General features: G+C 43.6%; 1 protein-coding gene and 1 pseudogene across 6 annotated transcripts in view; both read right to left on the reverse strand.

Annotated features, from left to right (window-relative positions):
- The window catches only part of LOC138268245 (zinc finger protein 182-like), a 673,880-nt gene that overhangs the window by 402,206 nt on the left and 251,671 nt on the right, over nt 1–20,003 (reverse strand). The window lies entirely within an intron of this gene.
- The window catches only part of LOC138267990 (alpha-1-antitrypsin homolog), a 29,319-nt pseudogene that overhangs the window by 3,113 nt on the left and 6,203 nt on the right, over nt 1–20,003 (reverse strand).

Here is a 20,003-nt window from a genome sequence, read left to right on the forward strand (position 1 = left end):
ATAAAATAAAGCTTTTTTGGGCTTAAAGACATCAGGAGTCCCCAGCCTGAATTGGGTATTTTTGCATGTATGGCTGTTCTGCTGCTGCCTCCTTCCTCTACCCTCAGTGGCCTGTTATATTGCTACAGCCTCTCTTGCCTGTCCTGCATGGTTGGTTTGTTGCCCCGGCCCCCCTTTCCTCTGCCCTCCATGGTTTGTTGTGCTGCCACTGCGCCTCACACCTGCTCAGCATGGTCAACTTGTTGCCTCTGCACCCTCCTCGCTGCCCTCAATTACCCAAGTTTGTGACTTGACATGTACCTCCCCACAATATTGTAATGTACAACTAGATTGCTAACATTCTATATTTATTTAAAAAGTGTGGCACGCCTGACATCATCTTGATGTAATCAAAACTGTAATATCTAAAGCATCTCTCTTAAAAATTATAATAATTGGAGAGTCTTAGTCCCATATAAATTATGGTTAGTGCTCTAAAAAACTAAAGAGAGGACATATTTTTTGAGTTTTCAAATAGTGACAAAGCACTTCTACATTTTGTGCTATCTTGATATGTTTTATCCGGTTGATCACTTGATTATGTGTTACACTTAGGGGAGAGAATGTGGTGTTACAGCCAGAGTTGCAGACATTGCAACTGGGGAACCAGGTTTGAGTTTTTGTGTTAGCTTGACATCCTGTGATTCTGGGGAATTCACTTAATCTCTCCATACCTAAATCCCATAAGAAATGTGTCCTTGTGTAACGTAACTGATGATCCTATAAAGCACTTCAATACCTTTGGGTCACGTCTGCGCTATATAACACTGCAAAAAAACAAACAAATTAAGTGTTTTGCACACTTCTGTCAATGGGCTATACATGGGCTACACTATTTGGTGATATTTGTGCCACATTTTGTCTCTTTTTTCTCTGGTGGCTATCTTGGGAGACTTATTTGTTATGAAGCTCCCTAATCTCCTCAATTACCGCAGTATCCTCAATAAAAAGGCTTTCAGTTTTCCACTTTGATTCCATCAAGATGGCGGCCTGATGTGTCACTCTTTTGTCATAAACTCAGAATGATAGCAATGTAGTTGCTCATTAGAACAATGTAAGCTGTGCTGATCACCAGGGACTTAAATGCTGCTGGTGTTAAAAGTGCATGTTTCAGTCCGCATGTCAGAATGTTTTAATGAAATAGAAGGGAAAGATATTGGAGAACTCACTTAAAACGTGCTAATTTTTCTTTCTACAGCACAAACAATATTTTCTATGACAAAATTAACCTCCTCGTATTGTTGCTTTCTAAATTAAATGTTTTATGCTCTACCAGTTTGATTCAATCAAGATGGCTTCAGGTGTGCCACACGTTTGTCATAAGTAAGACTGTTAGTGATCTAGTTGTTCTTTAGAGCGCTCTGACGGGCTACAGTAGAACACAGGGGAATCCCCTGATAGGCTGCTTCTGTTGGAAGTATATGTTTTACTGAGAATGCCTGACGTCATTCTCATTTGGCTGAGAAAGATAGTGTGAACTTATAGAAAATATGCTCTCAGTTTACCTTCTGGAGCACCTTCCATAACCTCTGTGGAAAAATCATGCATGAGAAAACAGTTTTTTCTCAAACATGAGCCATAAAAACCTAGCAGGGTAAAATCACCTTAGAACACACCACAAGTCATAAAAGTAGTATGGTGCTATCAACAAATATTTTATATTGTAACTAAAATGTGTTATTACCTTTTATATGACCTCCTTTTTGTGACCCTCAAAACCTGCCTTTTACTACAACGCATTTCAACGGAGTGCTATCATGTATATTGGTCCCAAGATGGCTGCCATCACTTTCTGGTTGAAGTGCTGACAGCCAATCCGAGATCTCACCACACCGCACAACAAGATTCCCACGCACACTTTGTTTTTGAAAATTTAGTGAAGATTTGTCAAACGGCACCAAAGATATAGCCAAGTCAAAAAACTATTTTTCTATGGGGAAAAATAATAATTATATATATATATATATATATATATATATATATATTTATATATACTATATATATACATATACATATTCTATTCATTGGTAGGGTTGAGGGACACAAAACCCAACTAGGCCTGGCAGACCTTGGGATGCTGTTTTCTGCTACTTTGGTATGTGTGTGAATCACACCGCTGAATTACATTAACATAACCTTACCAGAGGTCTGTTGGGGCATAAACACACTATAAATTCTTGGAACTACATCCCGCTCTCCCTCATGGGAAGAATTGAACTGGCATAAATATTGTTGTTGCCTCACTGCTTATATATATTGCAAAATACCATGTGTTCTATCACAAGGTAGGTCTCCCACAAGATTGACCGACTACTTGTCTTACTGGTGTGTGTTGGAAAGAGGAATAAAGTGTGACTGGCGGTGTTAACAATAGACAGACAAGTGGGTAAATTTGACAAGTAAGCACAGGATGGAAGACTGCAGTGAAAAGAGGGTTAGGATGCCCACTTTCTGGCGATCCCTACGAACTGAGTGGCTGCACTGTTACTTCTCATACAAGATACTATACCACTGATAGCTTGGAGGGAACATAGTTGCCTCTCATCGGGAGACCAGTATCCAGAGGATGAGTTTTTAACCTCTGAGAAAGCTCTGGGGGTCTTTGGTGTTGGACCTGGGCCAATCCTGCAATTCATTAAATTGGCTTGCACGTCCATGGAGTTTTGGACTGGCTTCCCAAAAGCACTAGAGTGTCCCTTACTCTGAAGCTACTGCTGGAGGGCAGTATGGGAACAGGATTTATCACATACAAATATGTTGGTGTTATCGTTGTCCTGGACAGAGGTAGTGTAACCTACGAAGAGTGTTTAGATTAAAGCAACAATACAACAACAATACAGCATTGCTTACTGAGTATTATACTGAAGCCCACACAAGGGAAAATGCAAAACAAGCTTGCAGCACTTGGCTTGCTCTTAGCTACATTTAGTATAGCCCTACACTGGTGTAAGGAAAGTCCTCTTTTGGCATGATCACCCCCAAAGTTTTGGACTAAGGTGCTGGTTATTTGACTCTGAAAGTGCACTGGGGCCTGCTAACGAGATCTCTGTGCCAGTGTTCTGACCCTCAGAAATATAGGTTTAATTGGCTTTTGTCTCAATTGGCATACCTTAACGTAAATATAAGACCCTGGGATGTGGCACCAGGGGTACCCAGGGTCTGTAGGTTAAAGCATTACTCATGGTCTGCAGCATTTATTGTGCCACCTTGTGTGTGATAAAGTAAAACATGTCTTCTAGCCTGCCATTGCAGACTGGTAGGGCAGTTTTAAACTGCTAATTTGATTTGCCATTTAAACTAATGACAAATTCCAGACCACCCATTTTAATATATATGTCACCCCTAATGTAGGCCAATCAGGACATATATGTTCATATGTCCTAACAGTAAAAACCCAAAATGTTAGTTTTTACTGAGGAACGTCAAGTAGTCCCATTTCAGGTAGGCATCGGGGACAGGGATGGGAGAACAGTTTTCAAACATGTTTTCCAGTGGGAGTGCAACCCTCAAGCAGCAACACCTTTAGGGTGGGCAACCATGTGCCACATACCGAGAGAGGTGTTTAGCCATCTTGGAGGTGGGCAGAATATTACACTCTAGGACAGCTAGATGCCGCATATTGTAAAACGTCATCATCAGGTGGGATGGGTTCTGGTAGCCCATTGGCTACTAGCCATCCCATTTCCCAGAAAAGTTGTAGTTCTGATTGTAATTGTTACTGCATTTATGAGACACTTACTATTCTTGAAGAGGAATTGAAGCATTTTACAGCAAGTAGCACACTACTCCAGAAACCCAAGGTTAGTGGTTAATAAAGTGGCTATTGATATTAGTCATGTGCTCTCAAAAAACATTCCATGCATTTACTCTTGTTTCTTTGTGAGATATTAAACAGGAGTTAAGTGTGATTGTTTGAGGGGGATAAGTGGGTTCATCCAAGTGGTTAATGAGATAAGTAGATAGGATGGTGGAGACTATGTATTATTAGGTTGCAGGGATAGGGTTATAAAGGAGAGCTAGTGATCTATGAAATTAGGTTTTTGCAGTTTGCAGAAACATAATAATAGAGGTTAAAGCAGACAGGCATGAGACTGAGGGAAGGCTACACTCAAAGATGTGGTCTGCAGAAGATGGAGGTAAGGAGAGAGTCACCGAGGCAAGGAAGGAGAAGGATCAATTAAGAGTTGCAAGTCAGGGTTATTTTATTAAGCAGGGCTTTCGCATCGTATAGCAGAAGGAGGCTTTCTGAGAAGGCTTTCAAATTGAGGATCTCAAGCTGTAGAAAAAAACAACATTAAGCTGTGCCCTATGTAAATGGAATATTGCTTAACTTGCGAGTTAGAGCAGGCAGTTTATTTAAACATTAAGGCCCAGATTTATGGTGGCCTAGCTCCATTCCAACAAATCATTTTGTTGATGCTAATGTGTCGTTGGAAAGGCAAAAACACTGTGCCATATTTACAAAGTGGTGCAATGCTTGCATTGCGCCACTTTCTAACCCCTTTGTCGTAGTTTGGACTCTTGCTCTGGGTAAGACTGCTGGTTCAATGAAGACAGTACTTATGTTTGTAGGCAACTATATCTATCCTACTACAAGTCGCAATTGTAGTCCCAACCCCTCCGGCTCACTAGCAGTACCCCACCAAAAACCCGAACAGTTAAAGGTGGTTTGTGGCAGCCTTTATGCATGGACTCAGAAGTATGACATCTCAGGGAGTGTTGTGGTTAAATGGAGATTACCCCTTTGTCACAGATATATCTTGTCTCAACCAAACACAGGCAATAACGAAGATGCAGTAATGTTTCAGTAGTTTTTATTTAATACAATCTGTGGTAAATCGCATGGGCTGCAATGATTAGGATAATGAACAGTGCAAGAAATAGAATTGTAAAGACAAGGGCCATGATTATAAAGAGAAAGACATTGAGTGTGTGATATGTCCTAATACCCTACCATAATAGGCCTAACCTTCTACCTAGAGGAGAACTGGGTATGTTAAACCTAATCTGCCAATGCCATGTCCCTGGAAGGAGCCCCCAACCCTTGTTACCTTAGAATGAGGTCTCGTGCTCAGACTTCGGAGGAACACAAAGTCCAGGTCAGTGTCAAGGCGACTTGCAGCATTGATAGCAGCGAAGGTATCTTGTCAGAATCCCTCTGATTATCTGTCTAAAGTGTGGTGTGTTTATACAGATCTACTTGGACCCCTGACATAGGTTGTTCCAAAACAATAGATAACACAGCATGCTTGGGACGGTAATTTTTAACGTGAGCACGTACAGTTTGTTTGTCTTTGTCGCATGAGTTGACGCCTTAGCGCGGTGACACTGATAACATGAATCTAAACAAAATGGCCTAATTATAAACAAGGCAGCCATCTTAGAAGAATTAATTAAATAAATGGTGTAAGACAGAGCAAGCTAAGTAGGTGAAAAGCCACTAGGTGACGGGGGCATGAGTCTGAAAGCCAAAGGCTAAACTAACTCCTGTAATCTCATTAAAACAGACTAGAATTAACGACACCCTCCCCACTGCCGTAACAAGTATGACACCATTACTGGATGCCACCGAAGGTGAGGGAATCCAAAAAGCTAATAAAACTGCTCTGGACTAAAAGCGAAGCATAAAAACAAAGTTAAAAACATAGTTTAAAATTAAATGTTTAAAAACATACAAAAGAGACTTAAAGTCAACCATGACAAGCAAAGCAGGCCAAAGTAAGAATCATATATCGGAAGTTAGTTTGATAAAAAAAAAAAAATCCAATCATTGTGGCGTGGAACTATAGTCGTGATCTTGAAGACTAGCCCCGAAGTCACCTGCTAAAAAGTCATCACAAAATGAGGCTAAATCGTCTGATCACTTGGGCGGAAGGATTCACAGAGCAAAAGTGTGCAGTAGTCTCATGTGTGCAGGTCCACCTGCATCAGTGCCATTGTCCGTAGAAGGAAGAGCCAACTCAGTCAACACGGAGTGTTTATAAGTGGCCTCGCGGATCAGCCTTAGTCTCATGGGGCACAACCATGTATGAACCCTCATCGGGGACATCAGCAGTTCTTGGTCCACAGGAGGTACTGGCAAGACACACTGTAGGCAAATGTTCGAAAAAGCACCATATGCAGCGAAAGACAGGCTGCACACACCAGAGGAGTAATCGAAATGACAACAACCAATTCCACTCTAGCTCCCCCAGCAAGGAAGCATCGAAGATCTGAACCATGCGTTTACGGCACAGTTGTGCTGGAGGCAGCGGCTTTATCACTCCGTGTAGCTGTAAACAACCGCTGCGAATCAGAAAAAATAGCAGTAGTTTTCCACCAAATAATGCTAAAATTACAGGAAAGCCACCAAACACACTTGAAAATAGTGAATGGATGGCCGATGGGATGACTCCGTACATAGTTTGGAAGATGGACACAAATCCAGACCCAACAGCCTTAAAGAAATGGACAATCCCAGTAGTGCTTGAGGCATTGAAAATTTTAGATACCAGCTCACCAAAGTGCTTGGGGAAGTTGGTATTTAATAGGGATTGGCTGATGACCTTGCTGTCTGAAGAATATACGTCTCTCTAGCGGATGTAAAAGCAACCTGTTTTTGAAACAGTAGCGCCTTTAGCCTACTCAGCTTGTCATAATTTACATTAATAGTATCAATGTGAGGCCACATTTCTGATACCTTTATCTCTTGTGTGGGGGGAATAAAACATGACCACAACACGTAACGACCTTAGAGACCGAAATTGTGTAGGCAATGCCCAGTCGCATACCGCAACAGCTTTGATCGCTCAGCACCACATAAGTGCCATTGGAAAGTACATGAAATGCTGGTCGAATCAAAGATAAGGGAGTAACCTTCAGGAAACAGGCCAAGTTCGTGACTCCCGCATTGCAGTGGCCGTGAAGGGACACCTGCTTGCAGATCATTGAATGACTAACAGTAGTCTCACATTCGCTTCCACTAAGAAAGACCTCTGTTTCGCCGTTCAGACATTTGTAATCAAAGAGCAACTCCCACTCTTTCTTAATATAGCTATCGCCCAGACGCTCATACCTGTCCACGGCAAGATGTTTCAGGCATTTCAAAAAAACGAAAGGTGGATATGGGCATATTAATAATGCCATGTGGGAGCCAGTCGACAGACTCTCTGCTATCGTAAAAGGCAATTTTTCCAACTTTTCTATATGAAGCATGGTGAAACTTGCTTCCCTTTTAACCATTGTCTGTTGTTTCTCGGATAAATTAAACGCAGCGAACAAGTCACTACCATTAATGTATCTCCATGGAAAACTGTCATTTTTCAATATTTGTAACGTCCAACCAAGCTGCATAATAGAACGCAACTGACTTTGTCCATGGTATAAACAGGACATGCCTGACTGAATGATATCAATCATAGACGACACTATTGTTTGTTAGTGAATAAATTCTGTTGGACAGCGTGTTCATGTCGTTATCGACATCCGCCAGAGCCTTTTCTAAGTTTTCCTTATCTATCTGCCTTAAACGTGCAGCAGCTTCTATCTGAGAACGTTTCCATATCTCACTATACATAGCATATATAAATCTTTTAGAGCGCTGTTTCCTAGGACCTAACAAGAAGTCCTGCAAGTCTTTATCTTCAGAAAGTGTGTTAAGGTGTTCTTTAACTGCGGCTAACATGTTAGACTGTACCCATTGTTGACACAATTTACCCACACTGTATGTAGTAACTATCCCCGTGTGTTGATCTGAGATGAAGCGAGGATCTGTCCGGCTAATCTTAAAACCCCCTGAGGAATTTAAAAAACATGCCTGACATTCATTGGTGTCCATTGGCCAAACTAACCACCCACAGGGACTGGAAAGTGAGAAATTATAGGTACCAGCCTGAACTTTTGCATCTAGCTCTTCTTCTGTATTATTCAGGAAGAATTGCCAATCGTTAAACTTAGCCGGTGTGGGGATACTGGGCATGTTCATTTCTTTTATTTTTGCCAACCTGAGGCAGGACGTCTGTTGAACAATGCCATTTAAAAAAATAATTTGTATAGGAATCATGCATGCTCTGAAGAAGGCTTCCCTACCCTGTATTTGCCAATCTTGTGTCCCCCATACACTTTTTAAATCAATATTGTTCTTCCAGTGATCGTAACCTTCAATGGTAAGACGGGAAACAAAGGCATTTGAATGTATCAGTTTTGTATCTGCTAGCAAAATTTTCTTAATTTTTGAAGGAGGCAATTTGAAAAAATATTACTCAGAATTTCTTGTGTCATGCCCAGAAAAACAAGTGAATTTTTCTAAATAACTTTTTGGGCTCCCCACTGGTGGCGTTGAACAATGTTCCCATTGTGTGTAATTAAGTACTGGTCTATGTCTAGTTGCACGGTGCAGGTAGTAATGGCCCCAATTATTGTAGCAGAACATTTCCCCATAATTCATTGTATTTACATATACATCCTCACTTTCAAATACTGAATATTCCTTCATTTCAGTTAACATAGAATCAACTGTCTGGACATCCCAATCATCAGATACAACACTGGGTGTGATAACATCTGTCCTGGATATTTTGAATACATATGGAATTTGAATTACCTCAGTAGGCCCGTATATCTCAAAAGGAACTTTGTCCCACACAATCCCATCAGAAATGGGTACAGCTGAAATGTTAACTGGGTACAAGTCTCTGCGGACCTTGTGTGAGGAATGATATGGAGTTAAAACTTCATCTACTGGCACTACAATGGCGCGTTCAGGAATGTAATGACCATTTATAAGCAAAAAAAAAAAAATCATGAAACCAATTCACACAAATAAGGTAGAAAATGTTAGGTATAACCATAAATAGTTCCAGGGATATATCAAGTAGTTCATTTTAAGCCATAGATATAGCTTGTGTGTCTTCAAATCATTTTCAATCGCTTGAGTGGATGGGTCTGAAGAAAAGTCATCAATGTCGAAGTAACCAGAGCCAGTCTCTGCAAAAACAGGAGCAAGTTCAGTACTTGTAGATGTGTTCACCTCACGTGGAGGCTCATAGTAAATAGTGCCATCAGTCTGTGTTGTATTGGTGTATAAGACGGCCAATTCTTGACCAGGTGTTGTCGTGGAAGTGGTGACTGGAACCAGCAAGAGCTCATTCTTCGCCTTCCCCATAGTCGAGGAGGGATTTATAGCATTGTTGGACATTGTAGCATAGTCCACAGTAGTGTTGGTCACGCTATTCTGAAGAGGAATGTCCTGTTGGGTAGTGAGAGGAGATCGGGAACTACCCAAGGGACCTCTGGGTCTACTGTGCAGGATTGGCCACATGGTATAGTTTGACATTTGTCAATCCCCAACTTTAGGAATCCAGCCAGTGGAAGTTGCTGGAATATCCCTTATTCCTAAGGCTGCAGCACTGGTGGATGATTTATCATCTCGAAATTGTTGAAGCTCCTGTAAGACAATGAGATGTTCATTTATCTCAAAAGGTGTTTCTGCTGCCACCATACCAGAACCATCAAGATCTGGGACATACATAGGTATCCCAAAGAGAACCTCTTAGGGAGTTAGTCCCCCCAAGGACTGTCTTGGCAGATTATTCAGTGCTCTCTGGACTCCATATATGTGATGAAGCCAGCTGCGGACAGAACCTAATACTCTAGCTGTTAAGGACTGCTTTAGATCACAGTTCCGCCTCTTCACGACCAAATTTCCCTCCGGATGGTATGGTGAGAAGTAATGGAGTTCAACACCCATCGTCCCCATTGTGTCCCTGAATGCCTTAGAGGCAAATACAGGGCCCTGGTCCAAGTGGAATGCTGCAACCGCATATGTACCGATAAAGATCAGCAAATCTTTTATAACAGTTCGAGCGTCAGCCGACCGCTGCAGCCATACCCACAGGAATCTAGAACAAGAATCTACAGTGACTAGGATGTATTTGTATGCACCATCTGGTTCGAGTGGACCACAATGGTCCAGGTACACACATTGTAATGGCCTACTAGACACTACGAGGGATGTCTGTGGTGGGCGTTTGATATTAGAGCCCTTTATCTGCTGGCAGATGTCACAACAAAAGACATATTGCTTTGTCTGTTTGTACAGACCCGGCCACCAGAATCTTTTCTGTAAGAGTGTTACCGTGGCCGAAATACCAGCATGAGCAGAAGCGACACCCTCATGCGCAGCTTTCACTAGATCTAATCTCTAGTCTTCGTTGGGGATTGCTCGATCTCCAACCCCAGGAAGTGTTGCATAAGCAACATTCTGTGCACTGATGTGGTATGAATATTTCGTAGGGTATCCTTTCTGGAGAGACTTGCCTTCAGCCAAAGCTTTTACGGCAGTAAATATTTCATTATCCAATCTCGAATGGGAACGAGTCACTGCAGCCACAGAAGCCGTAGCTACTGCAGATTTGGCTACTTCGTCAGCCAAATCATTAAGATAATCATTGTTTAAGACTGAACACAGTAATATGAATCACAGACTATCAAAGTCAGTCTTCCTGTCTCCGTTTTTTCTAGTGCTAAAATAAGGGCTTTGAGTTCGGCTAACTGAGCTATGCAGACCCCAAGGGTCTGCGTGTAGGTGTTATGAGGGTGGAAGACTCCATTCTTCATCACTCCACTCATGGCTGTGCAAGCTGCTGAGTATTGATTTTTGGTACCTACAGCTGGTTGGGCTGAACCATCAGTATAAATGACAGTATCATAGTTGTTTAAAGGTAAAAGATGTAGAGGAGTGAGGCACTCTTGTTCATATTGGAGAAATTCTTGTGTCTGAAGTTTTGGATCAAAAATATAATCTACATCAGTAGCTGTCAGAGAAGTTGCCCACTGAATCCAGCGTTAGGAACGCTTGCTTTGGTGACGGCCTCTAAGGCTGGCACTGGGGTAACAACAATGATGCGTTTCCCCTGGGCAAGTAGCCTCTCTTTTATGACAGCCATCTGAACTTCAGTTAGAATTTTTTCTATGGGTGCAAAGCGTTGCTCTGCATTTGAGTATAAATGTGATTTATATGCTATGGGCACCGTGTCATCCTCAGTGAAGGTGACATACGTAAACCCAAGGGCACCAGCAATTATTCTGATGACCAAATTCTTTTTATTGTCACAGGTGTATAAGTGTTTAGCTTCCAGCATGTCCTGTTGCAAATCCCTAAGGATACGTGTGTGTTCAACTGTCCAGTGTCTGCTAGAAAAATCTGGACGTATTAAGTCGTATAGTGGCTTGATACGTTGTGCATCGTCAGGAATGTATGTTCTGCCAAAATTAAAGAAACCAAGTAAAGGTTGTAGTTTCCTTAGCGTATTTGGTGGGTGCAGTTGTGCACATTTATCTAGGAAGTGCGGGGCCAGGCTCTTTCCTTCACTTGATAGCTCGTATCCCAGGAACAATACACTGAGAAAGGTGATTTTGCTTTTCTTGAAGTTGAATTTATAACCGACTTCTGCGAACCCCAAAATTATTCGATCGACCCTCACAAAATGAATGTTCAGGTCGTCGTTTGTGAGATAAACGTCGTCCACATAGGATAACGCCTCAGGATCAATATCATGTAATATTGAGGTTACTCGGGCTGAGAACAGTCCTGGACTATTCTTATAGCCCTGGGGTGAAAGGCAAAAGCATTTTTGTGAGCCAAATGAGAATGCACTCAGGTCCCGACTTTCTTCCGTAAAATTCTGGCAGAAGAACCCGTTGGAAATATCCAACGTTGTTTTATATTTTTTGCGCACTATGTTGTTTATCAGTGCCATGCTATGTGAATATTGTATCGCATATGTACGTGTATGACTGTTTAAGTGTCTGTATTCTAAGACTATTCTATAGGAATGGTCTGGCTTCACAACCAGGAATGGATTATTCATTGCAGAGGCGCAGAGCTCAATTACCCCCTGATATTCTGGCTGAGTAAGGATCTCCCCCACTGGAGCTTCAGCCTAGTGTTTGACTGGATATTGTGTCTGAGGCTGGGGTGTAGACCTGATAGGTATTACATGACACGGAGAATCCCTGTCCCAGCCTACATGATTGCGATATAATGCAGGTGCCTGCGCTAGAGCCCATCTGACAGCGTAGTGTTCCTTTTATGCCTCTGGAACAAGATTAGAGAAAGAAGGCAAAATGAAATTTTCCCCATGTGGGAGCTTACGGACGTGCTCAGGCGGCCAATCTCTTTCGGCCAATAGGATGTCACAATTAAGTTTGTCCCAAAAGATCACACTGATGGTGCGTTCCAAGTCTCCCTTAATTTGGATCTTTAGATCATAAAGTCTATATAGTGGGAGTACGTGCCCGTCTGCCGTTTCAACTGCAACAAAATCACTAGTTGCTGTCGCATCCAGATGATCTGTCAGGTGACATATCGTGACCTCTGCTGCGCTGTCTAGCAGTGTCACTGCCCATGTCTTGTTCTTCAGCAATGTTCTCAAGTGTACTGCCATTTTTGACTGTTTTGACTGTTAGTGCCACCATCTTTTCTTTTTAAACTGTGGCTTTTGTTGCAAAGTCTTCTCTTCTTTTATGACTGTAGACTGAGGCAAGTCTTTCTTTTGTTTCACATATTCAGGACGTCGGTCAGGACAGCCCCCTCTCTCGCTACATCTATCCGGAGAGTCCTGAAAGGAACAAGAGGGACGTGAATCAGTAGATCTATCAGGAGTTCTAATATTCTCCCTATTTCTGAGAGTATATCTCCTTTCGGAGTTCTCCAGATGCAGAGAGTCTGCTCTCTGCTTATATCTGTCTTTAAATTGTTTTGGCTTCACCCAGCGCTTTTTCAAACCCTGTCTGTTTTGTACCTTCCGTAGGGGTGGTACTCTGTACTTCCAATTTCCTTGGCTTGGCTTCCAGACTATCCCATCCTATACTAGTATAGGTATCGGAAATAATTTTTGGTAGCTATCTCTCTTGATCCAAATGTGGAGTTTCTTAGAGACAATGGCGTATAGCCAGTGCTATCGCTTCCCCTTTAATGTTACTAAGTATTATCGAGGATACTGCGTCAAAATTATGCATCAATTTCATCCCCAAATCTAGGGCAGGTGCTGTCCCATGCTCATTCTATATTTGTTTTAACACCTCCGGTAAATTGGCAAGTGTCGGAGTACCATGTGTGGTAGTATATATGGCAGCGAAGACTGTACCCCATGTGGCAGTCATCCACCAAGGAAACCATCCCAAAGGGCAAGCACCTTGTTAGAATTCTATATATCTTCTGTGGTCCCATATGGGGAAACACAGCTTCCAGCTGATTTGTTTTCTGAGCTATCCAATAAGGTATTTTCTCCCGCTCCGTGGGTACTTTACCTATAATAGTATGCACTGTTTGTGGATTAATCCCAGTAGCCAATTGGTATCCAGCATGTGTTGGTGTTGTGTTCAGAGTCCGCATTACGAACTGAACTAGCCGTCTATATAACGTTATTATTTCATTATATAGGTTTTGCAGATCTGCTACTTGCAAATTTTGTATATCTGGGTGAGGTGTAGATGTGGCAAACATAGGCCACGTAGGTCCGTCATTACTTAAAGGACCTAATATCACTCATTGTATTACATGTGGTAGGGCGCCTTCAAACCAGTTCTGATGCTCTTGATAGGTGAGCGGTACGTCATGGTACTAGTATGCTTGGTACCGTTGAGGCACATTAGCAATTGTATATGTGTGAAAATTAAGTGTTCTGCGGTCTTCCTCCGGAAAGGTGACCCAAGAATAAAATGTTTCTGTTTGGTAAGCTTCATTAGCTTCTACTATGAAAGTCACTTCCCCGCCATCTTCTGTAATCCCATGTGCTACTAGGTGTAATGTTAATGCGTGTCTAGCATTCTCAGGAATCTCTATGGGGTTAGCCATATTTGTGAAAAGATGAATATGAAGAGATGGAAAACCAAGTGGGGAGTAAAGTCCTTTTTATTAGTTAGAGCTCGAACAACCTACAGCCTAATTAGGTGTCCCCTGTTCAGCTGAGGAGGATTTTCCTAAAGATCACGGACGTCTACGTATAATGGTACTTAGGTTACATGATGTCTGTGAGACAGTGATAGTCGGGGTATCCGTAAATTAGTGCCTAAACACCATCGTTCGTGGCGCCATTCTTGCTCTGGGCAAGACTGCTGGTTCAAGGATGACAGTACTTATGTTTGTAGGCGACTATGCCTATCCTACAACAAGTCCCAACTGTGGCCCCAACTCCTCTGACTCACTAGCAGTACCCCACCAAAAACCCGAACAGTTAAAGGTGATTTGTGGCAGCCTTTACACATGGACTCAGAAGTATGACATCTCAAGGAGTGTCGTAGTTAAACGGAGATTACCCCTTTCTCACAGATATATCATGTCTCAACCAAACACAGGCAATAACGAAGATGCAGTAATGTTTCAATGGTTTTTATTTAATACAATCTGCAATCTGCAGTAAATCGCATGGGCTGCAATGATTAGGAAAATGAACAGTGCAAGAAATAGAATTGTAAAGACAAGGGTCATGATTATAAAGACCCCCACCATCTTGCAATAGCATGGAAAGACATTGAGTGTGTGATATGTCCTAATACCCTACCATAATCGGCCTAACCCTCGACCTAGAGGAGAGCTGGGTATGTTAAACCTAATCTGCCAATGCCATGCGGTGGCACTGATAACATAAATCTAAACAAAATGGCCTAACTATAAACAAGGCAGCCATCTTAGAAGAATTAACTAAATAAATGGTCTAAGACAGAGCAAGCTAAGTAGGTTAAAAGTCACTAGGTGACGGGGGCACGAGTCTGCAAGCCAAAGGTTAAGCTAACTCCTGTAACCTCATTAAAACAGGCTAGGATTCACTACACCTTGCGCCACATGATGCCTGCGCCAGGCTTAATGTATGCAAGGGGGGGGGGGGCGTTCCGGCACTAGGGGGGCTGTAAAAATGGTGCAAAGCAATCTATGAGATTCCTTTGCAACATTTTCATTGGCATTTTTTAACACCTAAGTGCAGGACTTCAATGGGCCTCTGGGTGCTTTGCAGGATGAGGGTCAAACATTTTGAAGCTAGTCCTGCAAAGCGCCAGGCTACCGTAAAAAATTATGACGTTAGTCCCCCTGACTACCGCCATGGTTATCCATATTTTAAATACGGTGCACACATGGTGGCGTCGGGGGGGCACAAGAAAAGTGGCGCTGCACTAGATGCAGCTCCATTTTTCACAATTCTGGGCATAAGAGCTTGAGACTGTTGTGGGCCAAGACTAGGACAGATCTTTAAAACAAATTCTGGAGTATCCCGAGCTTGGTACAGGTTCTGTGTACTGCACACCGATAGGTCCATTCAGGAAAGTCTAATTTAACTATCCTTCCACACTGTTCAAATATGACTTTATGAAAAGTTGTGGGCATAAAAGTGGCACTCCTGGCACCCAGACCGCAAATAATGTCTGTACTGGACAGAGCATCGAAGAAAGACTGCCCTGCTGTTCCCTGGACCTGGCAAAGAAAGGCTGCACCAAAGACTGGGCTTCACCTGCTGCTCCTGGGCTAGCAAAGAGCACTGTGCCTTAAGTGCGTTGCTTGAGGAAAAGTCATTCCCCAAGCCCCAAACAAAAGAGGTGAACTCCAAGGGGTATATTTACTAAGATTTCACGCCATGTCTGCACCACAAAAGTGATGCAAATTGTCATAAAATCTGTTTTTACCTATTTACTTTACATTGCAAAACTTGTTTTGCACTGGAAAGTACCCTAAAGGGAATACAAAGCAGCTTGAAGCAGTACTTTGCGTTGCTTATCACCAAAGGGGTGGTACATGGGCATTTCCAGGCAATCACCCATGCTTTTTGATGCAAAACCATATCTACTAGCATTAGTAGACAGGGTTTAGCATCAAAAATGAATGTCGCTCCACACTCCCAAGACCTCTGCAACTCCCTTTCCAACTACTTCCACCGCAAAATCGCATACATACATGACAGCTTCACATCATCGGCACCCACCATCACCACCACCGATACAACCAACACCACAGCACCCTGCCGCACCAACCTACTGAACACCTGGACCCCCACCAACGACGAAGAAATCAGCAAAACCATGAGCTCCTTCCACTCAGGCTCCCCAACAGACCCTTTCCCCCACATCTTCAACAAAGCCAGCCAAATCATCGCTCCCCAGCTCCGGGCCGTCATCAACAGTTCCTTTGACACCGCAACCTTCCCAGATATTTGGAAACACGCCAAAGTCAACGCTCTTCTCAAAAAACCCAAAGCAGACCCTGAAGACCTCACAAACTACCGACCCATCTCTCTTCTCCCCTTCTCCGTACAGGTCATGGAGAAGACAGTAAACATACAACTGTCTTGCTTCCTAGAAGACAACAACATACTCGACGTCTTCCAGTCTGGATTGCGCAAAAACCACAGCACCGAGACCGCCCTCATCGCCTGTAAAGATGACATCAGGACCAGATTGGACAAAATCGAAACCGTCGCCCTCATCCTCCTGGACCTCTCTGCAGCTTTTGACACCGTATGCCACCAAACCCTCCGCACATGCCTTTTCGACGCTGGAATTCGCCACAAAACCCTGGACTGGCTCACCTCCTTCCTCTCCGAAAGAACCCAAAGAGTTTGCCTCCCTCCTTTCCGGTCTACAGCCACCAAGACCATCTGTGGGATCCCACAAGGATCCTCACTCAGCCCCATCCTTTTCAACATCTACATGGCTCCTCTCGCCAACATCCTCCGCCCCCACTGCCTCACCATCATTTCATACGCTGACAATACCCAGCTCATCATCTCCCTCACTAGGAACCCAGCTACCGCCAAGAATAACCTACACGCTGGACTCCTCGACATCGCCAACTGGATGACAGCAAGCCACCTCAAACTGAACTCAGAAAAAACAGAGATCATCATCTTCGGTCCCAACAAGACAGCATGGAACGACTCATGGTGGCCCACCGCCGTTGGACCACCCCCAACACCCTTCACCCACGCATGCAATCTTGGCATCATACTGGACTCATCTCTCTCCATGACTCAGCAAATCAACGCCATATCATCCTCCTAATTCAGCACCCTTTGCATGCTATGCAAGACTTTCAAATGGATTCCTTTAGAAACAAGAACAGTCACCCACGCCCTCATAAGCAGCAGTCTGGACTATGGCAACGCCCTCTACGCAGGGACCACAGCCAAGCTTCAGAGAAAACTCCAGCAAATCCTCGCCACAAACACATCTCCACCCACCTCAGATCCCTACACTGGCTGCCCGTCAACAAAAGGATCATTTTCAAAATCCTTGTCCACGCTCACAAAGCCCTCCACGACACTGGACCGGCCTACCTCAACGAACGGATCAACTTCCACAAACCAACTTGACATCTCCGCTCCACCGACCTCGCCCTCTCTACAGTCTCCCGCATCCAACGCACAACCTCCGGCGGCATATCCTTTTCCCACCTCGCTGCCAAAACCTGGAACTCCCTTCCCACCAACCTACGCAAGAAACAGGACCTCCTAACCTTCAGAAAGCACCTCAAAACATGGCTTTTCGAGCAGTAACCCCTTCCCCTACCCCACAGGGCCTTGAGACCCTACCGGGTGAGTAGTGCGCTTAAGAAATGTATTTGATTGATTGATGCAGGTGTTAAAAAGAGAAATGTTTTTATTTCCCCTGTCTTTCCGAACTTTGCACGTGTGCTTTACTGTGCAGCTCACATACAATATAGGAAAGGTTTTAAAGTGTGTCTACGCATAGTACTTTTTACTGGAAGGGTACCCCTTCCAGCACAAAACCTCATGCACTCACCCTAGCACTATGGTGCTAAGGTGTGTTTGTGGGGCTCGGCAGCTAAAATCAGCACCAGTGCTAGGGAGAGGTGAGGAGAGAGCCATATTCCTGTAAATATGTCACTCTCCTGCTTTCTCCTTTTCACACAGTATTTTTCGCTGCTGCGCTGTGCTACGTGACTATTAAGTAAAATCTGGGCCCAAATGTCAGTTGGCTGACTTTCTTCTTAAAGTTCCAAGGCCACAAAAGCTGAAAAAGTTTAGGGGAGTTATAGCCACAATTGCTTGTTTCCAGCTGACTGCTGAAGTACCGTTCGGTACACCAAACCCTGACACTCAAAAGTTGCAGCCGACTCTGCTAGAACCATGAGTGTCGTCAAAGTGCTGTTCCCTGGACCTAGCAGAGAAAGGCTATATCAAAGACTGGGCTGCACCTGCTGCTCCTGGACTAGCAAAGAAAGGACTTTCCCTGTGGTGCTCTGCTCAATGAAAAGTCATTTATCTAGCCCCAGACAGAATATTTCAAATCCAAAAGTTAGATGACTGACTTTTTGTGACAGCTACAGGGCCCCAAAAGCTGAGGAAGCCACCTTGGCAAAGTTGATAGCCAAAATTGCTTGTCTGCCACTGCCCGCCGAAGCGCAGCCAGCAAGACCGAACACTGACACTCAAAAGTTGCACCCAAGTCTGCTGGACCTGGGAGAGCCGTCACAGTGCAGTTTGGTCATTTTAGATAGACAAGAGCCACAGTTAAAAGGAACCAGTGGTTTCGCTGTGACCGGAGACAAGTAGACCAGTGGCAACTAGCTTGTGGCTGGCCTTTACCTGGACTTTAAGGGACATCAACACTGTGGCCAAAGTTGTTTTATTGTGTTTGAGGACTAAAGGGTGGCCCCATGAAGATCCACTTTGACGGGATCAGTATCTTCAGCGTATTCAGCATTATGTATCCCTTACATCAGGATAATTCTATTAATGTCTATGACAGTTTGCCCATGTGAGAAATTTGGTTGTTAGTTGACTTGGGGTGTGAGCCCTGGTGAAGCAAAAGCCACACTCCCTTGCAGGGTGAACAACAAAAAGTCACTAAATTAACCTGTGTTTAACCCTCTGTAGCCTGGCAGAGAAAGTAGTCAGACTTAACTTCTTGGAGGCAATTTGTAAAGAATTTATGCAGCAAACAAACAGCAATAAAGTGAAACCATAACGCAAAACTTTGATAAATTATTTGACAACAAACCCATCACAATCCAACTAGCAGAACAAGAAGTATGAATTTTTAACATTTAAGGTTCCAAATAGCTCTTAAAAGCAAAAAGTGCCAGCTGTGGACATCTGGCTGTACTAGTCCGGGGCAAATTCAGAACATAAGGCTGACCGCGAGGGAGTGTGGTTCGGATACACGAAGTGGATCGGGCCTAGTCAGTGCTTACCTTCAGACTTAAAACATTTTTGAAGAAACCGTTTCTGAAAAGGTAGAAGTTCAGTGGAGAAAAGCTACAAGTGTGTCCGAGGAGGAAGAGTAATTGTTGGATCGCGTGTAGTGAAGTCGCAGTGAATATTTTTACCTTCGGATTTCGTCGTCAAGATGGAAGTCGAAAACCTCCATCTTGACGAAGAAAAAGGCTGTAGCCAAAGACAGTTTCAGTCGGACTCCCTTTTGGCGAAGGACCACTGAAACAGATTTGCAACTGCAGAGAAGAATGTAGTGGGAGAAGCTGCGTAGTCAATACTACCAGTGATGCACAACGGGTGGACAGGTGAGCAGATTGGTTCAAGTTCTCTCCTGGTTCTCAAAGCACTTTTTGGCCAAATTTTGTTTTAGTCCTCAGTTTTGGAAATTGCCCATCTGCGCACCTTTAGCACCATAACCAAGGGTCCAGAACTGGATGGAGACCTCTTGGGTGTTCGGATTCACTCAGGCTTGATCCAGGTGCCGGTTCAAGCTAGTGGGAGCCTGTATTGTCCTTGTGGCTCTGAACAGGAGGCCAACAAACTAGCCCTTGAAGTCACTTCTGGAAGTCCTGAGTGCAGGTGAAGATGCAAAGCTCAACAGCAGGGCTGGACTCTGAGGTTTCAAGGTAGGCTCCAGACAGTAAAGCAGTCCTTCCAGGTACAGCAGCAGACTGGCAGAGAGTGCACAGCAGATCACAGCAGTAGGCAGTTCTCTGAGAGTCCTTGCGCAGGCCCAGTAGTGAACTGAAGAGTGGGTCT

The sequence above is a fragment of the Pleurodeles waltl genome, chromosome 12 (assembly GCF_031143425.1).
Source record: "Pleurodeles waltl isolate 20211129_DDA chromosome 12, aPleWal1.hap1.20221129, whole genome shotgun sequence".
NCBI classification, from domain to species: domain Eukaryota; kingdom Metazoa; phylum Chordata; class Amphibia; order Caudata; family Salamandridae; genus Pleurodeles; species Pleurodeles waltl.